The following is a 17460-nucleotide window of genomic DNA, read 5'->3' on the forward strand; positions in this document are numbered from 1 at the left end:
GGACTATATACTTGACATTCCCTGGAGACAGAGCACAACCATTAACTTGGAGCACCACTGAGGTTAGGTGACATGGTGTAGGCAGTGTACTCAGTCAATGGAGGACTCACGCCTAAGGGTACCTCTAAGCAAATAAATTCTACATTATTTTTCCTCTCGCAAAATTGAATTTCAAATGAAAAATATAAGCATTCATGTGAATAAATATTAAAAATAACCAGATTTGCAGAGCCTTTTTAGATATACAGTGTCACTGTGTTTGCCCCTCACTTGGAAACCCTGGTGGCATAGTGGTTAAGAGCTAGGGCTGCTAGCCAAAGAGTCGGGAGTTTGAATCCATCAGCGGCTCCTTGAAAACCCTATGGGGCAGTTCTACTCTGTCTTATAGGGTCGCTATGAGTCAGAATCAACTCAATGGCAACCGTTTTTTTTTTTTTAACCTGTATCAAGTATAAAGGGCAGCTCTTGCTATTTTATTGCTGTATAAAAGGGAGACAATTGAAATGTTGTCTAAATACACAGAGCAAAAAGCATCACAATCTCAATGAAATTCAAGTCCCTGAATTTTGAAACCAGGCCTTCTGTTTACAAATTTAGACCTTCTTATATTGTCATAGGAGCCCTGGTGGTGCAGTGGTTAAGAGCTCGGCTGCTAACCAAAAGGTCAGCAGTTTGAATCCACTAGCCAATCCTTGGAAACCCTGTGGGGTAGTTTTACTCTGTCCAATAGGGTCGCTATGAGTTGGAATTGATTCAACAGCAACGGATGTTTTGGTTTTTTATATTGCCATAACCCCACCAGTCTGTCAGTTTGTCAGACTGTGGTTGCTTGCATGTTGCTGTGATAGTGGAAGCTAGGTCACTAGTATTTCAAATGCCAGTAAGGTCACCCATGGTGGACAGGTGTCAGTGGAGCTTCCAGACTAAGATAGACTAGAGAGAAAGACCTGGTGATCTAATTCAGAAAATTAGCTGATGAAAACCCTATGGATCACAAGAGAATACTGTCAAATATAATGCTGGAAGATGAGCCTTCTAGGTTGGAAGGTACTCAAAATACGCAATGGCCTCAACAACAGACTTGAGCATCATGAAGGTAGTGCGGGACGGGGTAATGTTTCATTCTGTTGTACATGGGGGTGATGACAGCTAACAACATTATATTGTCATAAACTTCAGGATTAAAAAATAACATTAACCCAAAAGGCATATTTTTCTGAAATAATCAAGTGATAGACATAGAAATGATTTGTTTAGCAAATGCATTATGGTTCAAATAATTTGTATGCAGTCTATGACAACATAATAATGAGACGAATTCCTTTTAGCCATTTTGTTATATATTGATAATTACACTTTTACTGTAACTTTTCTTGAAAGAAAATTATACCTTTCCTCAACTAGAAAAATAATATATGACCACTGAGAAAAGTTTGGAAAAGTATGAAAAATATAACAACCTAATTTCTAAAACATTCAGAAAAGGACAAATGGAATGGTATCAGATTAGGAAAGCATGCTTTCCAAGAAATAATAGAGAGGATTGATTAGAGACACAGTTCTGGAAGCGTGATCCTCACAGGGACAGATTTCCCAATAAGCAAGGTACAGACGGGCTTACTTATTAATTCGTAGTGCACAATTTCACCAGATACACGTGGTGAAACAGTGCACTATAGATCAGTAAATATGCATTCGTAAAGCCAGGCATACTTTGCTTACTGGTTCATCCACCCCCAGCTCGTAGGAGTAGCATCAACATCAGGGCATCACCTGGAAATTTGTTACAAATGCAAATTCTCAGGTTCTGACTCCAAACTGAGTCAGAAACTCTGGGGACAGGGACCAGCAATCTGCGGTTTAACAAGGCCTTTGGGTGACTGTAATACTGTTGAAGTTTCAGAAACACTGGCTTGGAGAAAACTTAAGGGGGCCATGATCAAATTTTAATACAATTGAAAGCCTTTTTTTGTTTGTTTTGTTTTGTTATTTTAAGTGAGACTCATTTCTTTGTGCTCTAAGGTCCAGGAAAAAAAAAAAAAAAAAAAAAACAGGTCCCATAAATGGATATTTTGAGGAGGTAGATTTTGACCCAACACAGATGAGAACTTCCAAATGAGCAGAGCTCTCTGGGGATGGAGCTGCTCTCACATAGGAATGACTGGGTATCTCTAAGCTGAGGCAGGAGATAGGTCCCAACGTTGGATGGAGGGTTGGGTTAAGGATGGTCATAGCTCATGATAGCTCTGCGTGACTAATACTCTGTTCAACACTCTGCTACAATATCCAATGTCCTTATGTTAATGGTGGTGCAGACTAGATAATATGAACGATGGTGCTGTTGCTGAAAACCGATGATAAAGAAATATCTGGAGTTATACTCTCTATAAATGTCCTCTGACTTAAAGCCCGATGTGATAAAAAAAAAAAAAAAAAATTAAATCGAAATCATCAGGAGCTCCAGGCTTCCATTCTGGTTCTCTTATCAAGTCATTCTGTGCCTCAGTTCCTTCTCTGTAAGAACTAAATGGCTGGAATAAATGGTTCTTTAAGTCCTCCTAAGCTTGAAATTCTATGTGCCGTGTATGGAGTTTCTCTTCTATGCACCTAACCCACTCAACAATCAACCCACCAGAATTCCCAGGAATCAGAGTAGGATGGAAGTCGATCCATTTGTTAATAGGGACACTCTTCCATCTAAACAAGAAACTCGTGACCTTTACTGTTTTTGATCCTTTCCGGGCTCTAGGTTCTGGTTACTTTGAGTTTGAATTTCCAACTTAACTGCAGAATAACCATCTAAACAAAATTGATGAGCATGGAACAATTTCTTTGTGCATCCTTGTGCTCAATACGGAGTCTGGATGCGGATGGTTGTCAGGTAGTTTCATTTACTGGAAAAAAGTTTTTGAAAAAGGCTTAGTGGACTAAATATCTTTTGCATCATTACAATGGGAAAAAGAGAAACGTCGTAACAGAAGAAAGCGAAATCCACATTACTTAATGCGGACCTCTGTCTCTAGTGTGCAGGTCCTCTGTGTCCAAAGATAATTAGCACTTTATAATGCTAATTATTATAATTATGTCTGAGAAAAAAATCATTAGGGGGTAGGTCCGTTCACTGATTTTCAATTGCCCCCTCTATTTAAAAATAAGGTCATTTTTCCATGAAATCGCTTTAGGAGCTCAAAGCAGAAAGAGGGTTATGGAAAATTCTGTGCAGGTATAGTCCTGAGTTTTTAATATTCTTACAATTCTGTGATGTGTCTGGGAACTGAACAGGGAGGAAAACAGTAAAGCTGTTTAGTCTAGGAGACTAGAAATTAGAACTCACAAGAGCAAACGTTTCTGTAACAGTTAGTCATCAAATAGCCGTTTATTAACCATTCACTGGGTGCCTGGCACTGTGCTAAGCTGTTTCCAAATGCTGCCTAGTATGATAATCCTCACCACAATTCCATGAATCAAGTATTAACCCCTTTTTCTTTTACAGATAAAGAAGCAGAGTCTTAGAGATGATTCCATTTGTCCAATGTCACGTACATAGAAAGCAGAATGCTGGATTCTGACCCTCCTTTGCTCACTCCAAAGTGCCCATTTCTGTTAGGGCTCTCAAAATATTAAACTAATATGGGGTGGGGGGGTCCAGATTAGTTTGAGAAAGGCCCACAGTCAGGCAGTAGGAGACCAAAACACTTCACTGTTTTGTGCTTGTGTGTAAATGCACCATTTTTGTTACTTAAAAAAAAAAAAAAAAAAGCCACTGCAGTTGAGTTGATTCGAATTCATAGCGACCCCATAGGATTTCCAAGGCTATAAATCTTTATAGATGCAGACAGCCATGCCTTTCTCCCAAGTAGCCACTGGTGGTTTCAAATTGCTGACCTTTTGGTTAGCAGTTGATCGTTTTAACCATTGTGCCACCAGGGCTCCTGTCCATTTCTGTTAGAGCTCTCAAAATATTAAACTAATATGGGGTGGGAGGTGTCCAGTTTGGAGAGATTAGTTTGAGAAAGGCCCACAGTCAGGCAGTAGGAGACCAAGTCAACAGGATCGCTGAGAACATTTTCTGAAAGCCCACAAGTATAGCTATGGTGCAGGGGGGAGAACCTGGGACATGGAGTGAGAATAGCCTGTGCCTGAGAACTAGCTCCATCTCTTCCTTTCTGTGTGACCATAAAAAAAAGTTGTCAGTCCTCAGTTACTAATTCATAGAATAACAGCAGTCATCACTATTACTCTTTATACTATTACTCTTGATACTACCACTATTAGTCTTGATACTACCACTATTACTATGACTGTTGATACCACCACCACCAGTCCACCTAGAACTTACAAGGTGCAAGGCAAAATGCTATACACTTCGTATGCATTATTTTATTAAATACTTACAAAGTATTGCTATTAATCTAGTTTCACATATAAGAAAGGTGAGGTCCAAAGAGGCTAAGTGGTGTGTACATGAACACATTTTAAAATACCACTCATAATAGATATCACTATTGCTAAGAAACTATCGGCTAAGAAGGAGGAACTGGCCTGTCATCTTGCTAAGACGAACAGTTGTCTTTCTGTTTAATGGTTTTAAAAAAATCCCCTCGTGACAAGCTCCAGAGGACAAATAATTTATTTCTTGTGGTGTATGGCTCTCTAAATGAATTAATTGATAGGCATCCCATTGTCAGGCTGAGGGCTATAGAAATAAAACAGACATGCGATGTTTTCTACCAAACTAATTTGAACTTTAAACACATAAATAATTTTTTTTAAAAATGGATATGTGCCTACTTTCTCTCAGCTTCTCTTCAGACCTGAGAACATGTGTCTTCATAGTGTCTTTGCGCCATCCTTTGAGAAGTTTGGGTTTAGTTTTCTAGTATTGGTAAGTGGAATTAAGCAATAAATATTCCAAGGGGTGGGGGGCAAAGTAACTGTTTCAATCCATCCCTGCCCTCATTCATTGAAGAGGGAGAAGGGGAATAGTTATAATAATAGTTAATAATAATAATATAATAGCAGGATCCACTCATTCCTTTTTAGGGGGATCATGATCTCAAAACTATCTTCAGAGTAATACTAAGGTGTCATTTGTCGTTTTACAGCGTTGACATTTGTATTGATGGTACAAAAGCAGTCCTTGGTAAAGTAGTAAAAATTATTAATTTTATTAAATCTCAACCCTTGAGTCCCATCTTTTTAATATTCTTCCTGATGAAATGGGAAGAACATGTAAAGCCCTGCTGCTGCATACCCAGGTGTGACAGTTGTCTCAAGGAAAAGCCCTGTGAGACAGACTGTTGAAGACACGAGCTGATCTAGCCTCTTTTATTCAAGGAGCGCCATTTTTACCTGAAAGAATTACTAACAGACAAACTATGGGTGTTCGTAGTTGGGTACTTGACAGACGTCGTCTTGAAAATAAATGAGCAAAGCAGCTGACAGTATTTGTGGCCAAAGATAAAATTAATGCTTTCAAGTAGACATGAGCTTGACAGCTCCCCAATACTTAAATGTCTTTCTGAGGAGATCGATGGCGATGTTAACAAATGTCTTCTTTTTTTTTTTGTATTATATAATGAAACGTGTAAAAAAAAAATGGAAGGTCTCCATAACTCTGAAAAACAATGTTTTTCAGATGACTAACACGTGATGCTACATAATCATAAATAGCTCAAAGGGCTATTCAAGTGGAAGGCAGACCAGGATTTTAATGGGACAGAGTACAAACACTTCAGATTCCACATTGTAACAAACTTTTAAGAAGCTACTACTTGTCAAATTTGCAGTAGTATCAAGAATTAATATCCATAAGTATACGAAAAGATCATTAAAATACTTCTCCCATTTCCAGCTACATATCTGTGTGAGTCAGGACTTACTTCATACATTTCAACCAAAAGCAAATTGATGCAAAGCAGATAAGAGAATCCAGCTGTCTTCTGTTAAGCCAGATATCGAAGAGATTTGCAATATGGAACACAAAGCCTCTCTTTTCAATACATATTTTTTTGGTTTGCAAAATATATTATTTTCCATAACAATGGTATTTATTTTAATATGCAATAGCTTTAGTGCTACTATTTTTAAATTGAATTAATAAACATTTAACGAATATCTAATGTTGTTGTTGTTGTTAGGTGCCATCGAGTTGATTCGACTCATAGCGACCCCACATACAAGAGCACGAATCACTGCTTGGTTCTGCATCACCCTCACAATCATTGCAATGTTGGAGCCCATCGTCTCAGGCCCTGTGTCACTTTATCTCATTGAAGGTCCTCCCCTTTTTCACTGACCCTCTACTCTACCAAGCATGATGTACTTCTCCAGGGACTGGTCCTTCCTGATACTATGTCTGGAGTACATGAAACAAAGTCTTGTCCATCCTTGCTTCTAAGGAGCACTCTGGCTGTACTTCTTCCAAGGTAGATTTGTTTGTTCTTCTGGCAGTCCATGGTATATTCAATATTCTTCACCAATACCATAATTCAGAGGCATCAATTTATCTTTGGTCTTATTATCAGTAATAATAATAGCATAAAATACCCACAGGAATCAAACCTCTTTGTGGTCACCAAAAATTTTTAAGAGTATAAAATGAGTATAAAATAAAATGGGTATGAAAACAAAAACTTGAGAATTCCTGGTAAAGGGAAACGAACAATTGCATGAACAATTCTTGGGTTTGTAAATTGTTACAATCTTTCTGCAGGGCAATTTATTACATGATCAAAATTATTAAAATGTGTGTAATTGTTGACTAAGAATTTCTACCTTTAGTAGTTTATCCTTAGGAAATAATTGTGATTATATGTAGTCACTTATTAGAATTTTCGTTATTCTTTCATTATAATACTTTTTATAAGAGAAAGACCAAACCCAATAAAACCAAACCTATTGCCATCGAGTGGATTCCAACTCACAGCAACCATACAGGACAGAGTAGAACTGCCCCGTAGGGTTTCCAAGGCTGTAATCTTTATGGAAGCAGACTGCCACATCTTTCTCCCAGGGAGTGGCTGGTGGGTTCCAACTGCTGACCTTTCAGTTAGCAGCTGAGTGCTTAACCACTGCACCGTCAAGGCTCCTTTAACTGACCGGGGGATTGTTTAAATAGATTTTGATTTCCCCCTTGAGATGGATTATTACGCACCTCTTAAGAATAAACTGGAAGAGAATAATTGATGACATTGAAAAAAATGTTAATAATATATTAAATTTAGAAATAACACAAAATAGCTATAAGATAAACCAATTTTGAAAAACTAAAATGGAAACTCTCTCCCCTGCATATACATTTGGAAATTATATTTCTATCTGCTTCTCTTTCTACACACACACGCATACACACACATATATTCTGATTCATAGTGGCCCTACAGAACAGAGTAGAATTACCCCATAGGGTTTCCAAGGATCGGCTGGCAGATTCAAATTGCTTGCCTTTTGGTTAGCGGCCTTTGCTCTTAACCACTATGCCACCAGGGTTTCATGTGCGTATATATATATATATATATATATATATATATATATATATATATATATATATTTAGCTAAAATGTTAGTAATGAGTTTGGGGGGCTTATGGATAATGGAGAGCCCTGGTGACACAGTGATTGATTTCAGCTGCTAACCAAAAGTTCGACAGTTCGAATCCGCCACATACTTCTTGGAAACCCTATGGGGCAGTTCTACTATATCCTATAGGGTCACTATGAGTCAGAATGACTTGATGGCAACAGATTTATGGATAATAGGATATAATTAATTTCTTGGGCTTTTTTTTTTTTTTTGAGTTTTCTGTATTTTCCTAATTTTCTACAGAAAGGGGACTAATTTCTACCAGAAAAATGTTTACAAAATGTGCTGGATTAATCATAATTAATCAGATGAACCATATTTTATTTTTGAGCTTTGATAGAACAGAGTATAGAGAATATGCGAACATGCAGTGGTGAAGAGCTCAGCTGCAACCCAAAGGCTGGTAGTTCAAATCTACCATCCGCTTCTTGGAAACCCTATGGGGCTGCGCCACTCAGTCCTACAGGGTGGTTATGAGTCAGAATCGATTTAACAGCAACAAATATGGTTTGGTTTTGTTAAGGAGAGAGAAGTAAGAAAAAGACAGTACTGGGCACTGGGTTAATAGCAGGATAGAGGGAGGCTAAGAGAATTTACTTTTATTGATGAGCTACCCTGGCTCATGTATTCTGTTAGCTACAGGGTTGTAAATATGAAATTATGCATTTCATAGGTCAAAAATGGATGAAGATTAGCAATTCCATATTGCTCAAACTAAATTCCTCATTTAATACAGTAGATATTAGTATGCCTGTTACATAGTTGAAGACATGAGGTTCAGAAGTTAAATGACTTGCTTGAGGTAACACAAAACCATGCTTTTTCTGAAACAAAGTTTCCTTTATTCAAAGTGCTGCCTTGGACCAGCTTGAAGAGAAGACCTTTTAAGTATGTCTACAGAATATCATCACAAATAAGAAGGTTACATATAATTTCATTTTAGAAGATTTTTTTTTTTTTTTGTAAGATGATGGAAGCAATCCTGCTGGTTACTCTACCCTTGGATATACATAGTGATTGTTATGGATTGAATTGTGTCCCCCAAAAAGAGTGGTATGCTGAAAGCCCCTCCCCATACCTGTGAACGTGACCTTGCTTGGAAACAGGATCTTTAAAGATGTTATCAGTTATGTTAACATGAGGTCATACTGGAGTAGGATGAGTCCTAATCCAATATGAATGGTGTTATTATTAAAAAAAAAAAAAAAAAGATGAAAAAACAGAGACAGAGACACAGAGGGAACATGGCATTCAAAGACAGTGGCAGAGATTGGAGTTATGCTGTTACATGCCAACAAATACCTGGGGCCACCAGAAACTGGAAGAAACAAGAAAGCATCTTCCTCTAGAGCCTTTGGAGAGAGCATGGCTCCACTGACAACCTGAATTCAGACTTCTACTCTCCAAACTTCGATGTAACGCCGCAATCAATGTACTGTGGTTGCAAGCAGTACATCAAAGGGTACTGCCAGAAATTCAAGCTAGATTCAAAAGACAATATGGAACCAGGGATATCATTGCTGGTGTCAAATGGAATCTGGCTGAAAGCCAAGAAGACCAGAAAGACGTTTACCTGTGTTTTATTGACTATGCAAAGGCATTTGGCTGTGTGGATCATAACAAATTGTGGATAATATAGCAAAGAATAGGAATTTCAGAACACTTCATTGTGCTCATGAGGAACCTGAACTTAGACCAGGAGGCAGTTGTTTGAACAGAACAAGGGGATACCGTGTGGTTTAAAGTCAGGAAAGGTGTGCATCAGGGTTGTATCTTTTCAACATACTTATTCAATGTGTATGCTGAGCAAATGATCTGAGAAGCTGGATTATGTGAAGAAGAATATGACATCAGGATTTGGAGGAAGACTCACTAACAACCTGATATATGCAGATAACACAACCTTGCTTCCTGAAAGTGAAGACGACTTGAAGCACTTACTAATGAAGATCAAAGACCACACCCTTCAGTATGGATTACGCCTCAACATAAAGAAAACAAAAATCCTCACAAATGGACCAATAAGCAACATCATGATAAACAGAGTAAATATTAAATTTGTCAAGGATTTCATTTTACTTGGATCCACGATCAACGTACATTGAAGCAGCAGTCAAGAAATCAAAAGATGCATTGTATTGGGAAATCTGCTGCAAAAGATCTCTTTAAAGTGCTAAAAAGCAAAGACGTCATTTTAAGGACTATAAGGTGCACCTGATCCAAGCCATGGTGTTATCAATTGCCTCATATGCATGTGAAAACAGGACAACGAATGAGGAAGACTGAAGAAGAATTGATGCACTTGAATTATGGTGTTGGCAAAGAATATTGAATATACCCTGGACTGCCAGAAGAATAAAAATACCTGTCTTTGGAAGAAGAACAGCTTCATTAGAAGTGAAGATAGCAAGGCTTCATCTTGTGTACTTTGGACATGTTATCGGGGGGATTCAGACTCTGGAGAAGGACATCATGCTTGGTAGACTAGGGGAGCAGTGCAGAAGAGGAAGGCCTTCAACGAGATGGATCGATACAGTGGCTGCAACAATGGGCTCAATGGTAACAATGATTGTAAGGATGGCGCATGACCAGGTAGTGTTTTGTTCTGTTGTACATAGGGTCACTATGAGTCAGAACTGACTTGATGGCACCTAACAACAACAGCACACCCTCCAAATTGTGAAACAATAAAGTTCTGCTCTTTGAAGCCACCCGCCTTGTTGTTACATCAGCTTTAGGAAAATAACACAGTGATTAAAACCTCTTGATGTGCCCTTAGTGTGGATAAATGTATTATAAATAAAGGGCAGAAAAAATTTCAAGAGCTCGTCAGCTGTCCCCTTCCAGGAACGACTCTTGAGACCCTGCGAAGAAGGAGTCAGGAGTGTGATAACCCTGAAGTTCACCATCCATACCCAAAAAGACAGCTAAAATAAAGCAAGTGGACATAAAAACATCAGCTGCAACTAGGTAACAGAATCAAACAGAAGCTCTACTTAAGGTAAAGAGAAGCAAATAATAAAAGTAAAAGCAGCTAGAGATTGGTTGAAAGAACAAGTTAAGAATAGTTATAACCCCTTCACAAAAATTCTTAAAGACTAAATCAAGAATAGGGAATTATCCTTTATTATGAAAAAACAATTCAGAAAATAAAATTGGCAACAACAGAAGGACGTTCTAAATGTTAAGTTGAAGAAGGCACAGAGTAGAGATGACCTTGAAAAGGGAGAAGACTAAAGAACTTGGATAAAGCTGCCCCAGTACCACCTGGGCAATATGTTCTTGGATTTAACATCTTATGCATAACTAGGACAGGCAAGAGCTGGGAAGAAACCAATAGGAATATAAAAGAGTGGAAATGGGGTGAAATGAGGATACGTATTAGATCTATGTTGTTGTTGATACATGCCCACGAATCAGTTCTGACTCATAGCAACCCTATGAACAACAGAACAAAACACTGCCAGGTCCTATGCCACTCTCACAATCATTGCTATGTTTGAGCCCATTTTTGCAGCCACTGTGTCAATCCTTCTTGTTGAGGGTCTTCCTCTCTTTTGCTGATCCTCTGTTTTATCAAGCATGATGTCCTTCTCCAGGCCTGGTCCCTCCTGATAACATGTCCAAAGTACGTGGGATGTAGTCTCACCATCCTTGCTTCTAAGGTGCATTCTAACTGTACCTCTTCCAAGATAGGTTTGATCTTTCTTCTGGACTTGATGGCAACAGGATTTTTTGGTTTCTTGCAGTTCATGGTATACTCGATATTCTTTGCCAATACCATAATTCAAACGCATCAATTCTTCTTCAGTCTTCCTTATTCATCGTCCAGCTTCCCACGCATATGAAATGATTGAAAAGACCATGGCTTGGGTCAGGTGCACCTTAGTCCTTAAAGTGACCATCTTTGCTTTTTAGCACTTTAAAGAGATCTTTTATATCAGATTTTCCCAATGCAATAGGTCGTTTGACTTCTTGACTGCTGCTTCCATGAGCATTGATTGTGGATCAAGTAAAATGAAATCCTTTACAACTTCAGTATTTACTCCATTTATCATGATGTTGCTTATTGGTCCAGTTAAGAGGATTTTTGGTTTTTTTTTATTTTGAGGTGTAATCCATACTGAAAGCTGTAGAGTTTGATCTTCATCAGGAAGTGCTTCAAGTCCTCTTCACTTCCAGCAAGCAAAGTTGTGTCATCTGCATATTGCAGGTTGTTGATGAGTCTTCCTCCAATATCATGCCAAGCTCTATGCAAGCATTTAAATTATGGGCCAGCATTGCCTTTTCAATGTGAAATGTTAGAAGAAACATCTTTTTCTTGGGATGTTGTAGATTTGGCACAGTAAAACAAGAATTCCTAGGGTAAAAACTCTCTTAAGAAACTTAGTATTCTGATGTTTCATTCTCCAGAAGACACTTGGATCTTGGGAAAGGCCCACCAGCCTCCACACCGAGGATTTCTATCATGGGCAGTAAGCCTTGTCCAAAACCTGAGTGTATTCTGAAGAATAAAATTTTCTCTCATATTACTTTTTGATCGTTTTATCTTTCCTAAACTTGTTTAAGCTTTCTGTAACACTTTGGTTCTCATCTAATTCAGAACATAGTTAACCTCATAACATAACTATAGACACATCTGCCTTTTCCATTAAACAGTGAATGCCTTTGGGGCAAAGACCATGTCAACTTCATTGCAGCAAAAATTTCTAGTTCTACTCTAATATCTGTTTTCTCCTTTTTCTGCAATAGTAGAATCCTGAGTTTTAGCTAAGCAGGTGGTTACCCAGAATTAAAATTACATTAATAGCTTCCATTGCAGCTAGGAGTAACCATGTGATAAAGGTTTTGCAATAAAATATGGTGTCATTTATGTATGCATGTCTGGACATGAACCCCTCCCCCTTTGCCAGTTCATCCTTCCTGCCCAAAGCAGAGAATACCAGGAAGATGTAGACCTGCGTTTTACTGACTAGATGAAGCATTCAACTGTGTGGATCATAACAAATCATGGATAACATCATGAAGAGTGGTAATTCTAGAACACTTAATTGCACTCATGTGGAAGCTGTACATGGATTAAGGGACAGTCATTTGAATAGAACAAGGGATACTGCCTGGTTTAAAATCAGAAAAGATGTGCATCAGGACTGTATCTTTTCACCTTACTTAATTCAATCCGTATGCTAAACAAATGATCCAAGAAGTTGGACTATATGAAGCAGAATACGGCATCAGGATTGGAGGCAGATTAATCAACAACCTGCGATATGCAGATGACACAAGCTTGTTTGCAGAAAATGAAGACAACTTGAAGAACTTACTGATGAAGGTGAAAGTCTACAGCCTTTGTAAATTCTCACAACTGAACTGATAAATAACATCAAAATAAATGGCAAAGAAATTGAAGTTATCAAGGATTTCATTCTACTTGGATCAACGATCAACAGCATGGAAGTAGGAGTCAGGAAATTGAATGATCTGTTGCACTGGGAAAATCTGCTGCAAAAGACCTCTTTAAAATATTAAAAAGCAAAGATACGACTTTAATGACTAAGGTGAGCCAGATCCAAGCCACAGTCTTTTCTGTCACCTTATATGCATGTGAAAGCTGAACAATGGAAAAGATCAAAGAAGGACTAACACATTTGAATTATGGTGTTGGTAAAGAATGTTGAATATACCTTGGACTGCCAGAAAAACAAGCAAATCAGTCTTAGAGGAAGTACAGCCAGGACATTCCTTAGAAGTGAGGATGACAATACTTAGTATAGCTTACTTTGGTCACACCAGGGAAGATCAATTCTTAGAAAACCACATCATGTTTGGTAAAGTTAAGGGTCAGTGAAAATGTGGAAAATTCTCTATGAGATACATTGACGTAGTTTGTACAAACAATGGGCTCAAACATACCAATGATTGTGAGAATGGAGCAGGAATGGGCAATGTTTCATTCTGTTATATACAAGATCACCACGAGTTGAAGCCGACTGAACAGCAACTAACTATAACAACAAAAAGAAGATGAGCTATCTTTGTCCATGCAGTCAAGGTCAATACCTGACAGATGATAACCAAAAAAACTAAACTTACTGCCTTTGAGTCTATTCAGACTCATGACAACTCCATGTGTTACAGAATAGAACTGTTCCATGGGGTTTTCTTGGCTGTAATCTTTATGTAAGCAGATTGCCAGTCCTTTCTTCCACAGCCATCATGGGTTAGGTTTGAACCACCAACCCTTAGGTTAGCAGATGAGCACAAACCATTTGTGCCAAGAATATGCAAGGATCCTGGGTCTCTGACATTGTGGAGGTAACATACTAGCCCTGAACTCTTTTCTGATGAGCTTTATGTGAAAAATAAATTTTTATCTTGTTTAACCCACCACTAATTTGGGCCAACTTTGCAGCAGCCTAATTCTTATTCTCAATAATATAGCCTCCTTGCATTTTGTATGATGTCTCACTCATCAGAGATCCTCAATAAAACGTTGGTGAATTGTCACTTAAACAGATGAGGACACAGTGTGAAAGGGGAAAGGATACTTAGGCAAAAGTAGATTCATTAGCACTCCACTGAAAAGAAAAGGCTGTTTTAAAAAGTCTGTACTTCTGGACAAAATTTATTGCCATTTACTGCCATAACGATCGAGCATATAGAGTCCTAATCCAGAGGTAACACTCTGTCAGCCCATGGAGCTAATCAAAATCATAGATGAGCTATTTTTGGCTCGCACTGTGCTTTTAAAAAATGGGAATTATTTGCCTATATATGCAAATAGGAAGAGTTCACTTGGAAATCCAGATTTCTGGATTCTTTTGAAAAATCAAAAGATCTGGCAGCTCAGGGCTCATATTTTCACATGACCACAGATTGGCTAGGACTATGGCTGCCTACTTTAGTCAGGGCATGTGTTAACCAGTTCATGATTTTCCCAATGTCCCCTGTCTTTCTGACGTTGAGGCTATGTGCCATTGCATCTATTACGGTTCTTGATTTCTTGCTTTTCTAAAACTTGGCCTACTTCCACAGAGGATGCTATAAGTAATTGAGTTTGAGAACCCTGACCAAGACATCGAGACCACTCTCTTAGACATTTGCCTTAGGGGCAAGATTCTAGGGCAAGTAGTGAACAGCAAAAGCAAAGAGAAATGGGAGATAACAGCACAGAGAAGTACTGTTAATTGAGGGATCTCAGGCAACAAGAACCTTAATGGCAGAAAGCATTTTAGCAGGTGTGATGAGAGGACAGTGATCCCAGTAGGCACAAGACCATCATATTCTCTGCCTGTTCTCCTAACCCTACCAAAAGATAAAGTGGCCCCGAGGCCCCAGGTCTAATGTCAGAACCATATGCTGTTGCGCTCTTTTGAGCCCAGCTCCTAGATCTTGATAGAATTCTTGACAACTGGAATGGTGATTGGTGCTTCTCCAAAGACTTGGAAGATTGAGAGGAAAATAGATAGCCCATACATCTCTCCCAACTCATCTTGGTTTCAATAAGAAATGTAAAAATGGAAGGTAAAATACAAGCAGAGATAAAATGAGGTAATAAATCAAACATTTTATTGCTTTCCTTGCTGGAGAGATACATTGAGTTCTTAAGTGAGCAAGGGAAAGAAAGCAAGATGGGGGGAGAGAGGAAGGAGCCTCACATTGAAACAAAGGGGAAAGTTGTATTGTTGCATTTCAGTTAATCTCTAGATGTTGGGGGATGTAGAGCCCCAGATGTTAGAGCTAATGCAATATGCATTAGTCCATCACATTGGGAAATCTCTAGTCCCTGCAACACGGAATTAATAAATCTAGTAATTGTGTCATGTCTGTAACATAGGCAAGGAAAAAAATTGCATAAATCATTTGATAAATGTGCATGCCCAGATAGCATGTGTTTCTGAGGCCTTCCATAGGGATTCACCCAAAAGGTTGCCCAGACATTTCTTCTCTTCCATTGTGCCTTCTGTAGGAGGAGCTGGCATGAGACAGAGTGGTCGTTTATTTAGTGTGGCATTGGTATCTAATTAATAGCATCCAGAATCAATTCTCTATGCTTTGTTTCTTATCCACACTCCCCAGAACACAGTTCTCGAAGGCAATTAGAAATAATCGTGGACTTGCCAAAATATTCTCTTCGATTTTCTAAACGTTAAAACTCGCATGTGGTTGAGTTTCAGCTCTTAAGAGGCTCAGTGTTTTTTTTTTTGTTTTTGTTTTAATAAAATGAGCAACTAAGCAGCTGTCTGCAGCATCAGGGCACTATATACGCATCCAGAATGATGTATGTAATATGCTTTGTAAAGCATTTATAATTTTCTCTTTTGATTTTTCTGCAGCATGTTGAAGGACATGAAATTAAAAATCATTGTGTTCACATCACCATCGCTTATTCTTGTACTTCTTCAGCTTTCTAAATCCTACACAGAGGTATGGATGTGGGAGAAGTAGAAGAAACTTGAGAAGCAAAGGGAGTCTACAAAGGAAATATCTTGAGGATAGAATCAAATTTACCACAATTAAATCAATTTTTTTTGCTGCTAGAGGAGTTCTGTTCAATTTATGATGAGAAGTTATGTAGGTTTGAGTAAGCCAATGAACAGTGAGAAGCGAGGTCCCCATATGTCCCTGAGGTGATTAATCTCTTAGAGGCTGAGGACAGAATAATTAGAAGGTTCCATGTATCACAATCAACAAAAGTGACTATTGACTACATCTGCTTGTATGGACCCTTTGGCAGGACTGTCCTCTGCCAGTCAGAAAATCACCACATTCAACATCATAAATATGTAAATATGTAAAAGAAACGGAAAAAACACACACACACACACACTCAACATCATCATAAATTTGCCTGAGCTCTCAATAAATTTTGGAAATAATTGCTTTTATAAATAAATAGTTAATATTAGCTTGATTTTTATCTCTTCCTGTCTAGGTCATAGACCCAAGAGGCCAATTAGATCTTATATGGAATGTCAACTCAGATGGATCTTTTGATAGTGCCTTCTAGGTCACTCTGTTGAGGCCAGTTCCAGCTGCAGTGCTATGATTGGTTGACAATGTCTTCCACAGGTTAAGGAACTACAGGTGTTTTGACACATGCTTGGGGTGTTTGCTAGCCTTGTCTTAAACTTTTCACTTTCACTTTCTAGAACATCTAGAGTTGACTTCTTGTTGTTTCCTTCCCAAGACTTCCTTTCATATTCAACACCTCTTAGTGAATCAACAAGTTTCCCATATAAGTAAGATGGAGCTTAGACTCTTAGAAAGACTTGGCTCTCTTGGATGAAGAAAATTTTCCAAACCCTCAGTACACCTGAATAACTTCTGCACCTTATTCAAACTACAAAAATCAGCTCCTATGGTAAAGTGAAATGTGATAACGTACCTTTAAAATTTGTCTAAAAGTGAATGAATGAAATAGTCTAAGAATCAGGAAAATTATTTTATCACTACTGTTTAAAGAAGGCATGAACGTGTGAGTGAAGTTGGCTAAGCTTCACATGTGATGTGACAAAGAAGCCAATAAGGCATTTGACTGTAAGAGTGAAGAGAAAACTTGCAATCTGAAAGACATCAAGGAATAAATTATGGGTTAGGATGGAGATAGATACGATATGTTAAAAAGAAAGAGTTGATCAACATCCAGGAAGAAGATATAAGACTTTGGTGGTTGGAAAACAAGTTTGCAAATTCTTTGACACTCCCATAAAACCAAAAACCAAACCAAACCCAGTGCCATCGAGTCGATTCTGACTCATAGCAACACTATAGGACAGAGTAGAACTGCCCCATAGAGTTTCCAAGGAGCGCCTGGTGGATTTGAACTGCCAACTCTTTGGTTAGAAGCCGTAGCACTTAACCACTACACCACCA

Source organism: Loxodonta africana, chromosome 27, assembly GCF_030014295.1.
Source record: "Loxodonta africana isolate mLoxAfr1 chromosome 27, mLoxAfr1.hap2, whole genome shotgun sequence".
NCBI lineage: Eukaryota > Metazoa > Chordata > Mammalia > Proboscidea > Elephantidae > Loxodonta > Loxodonta africana.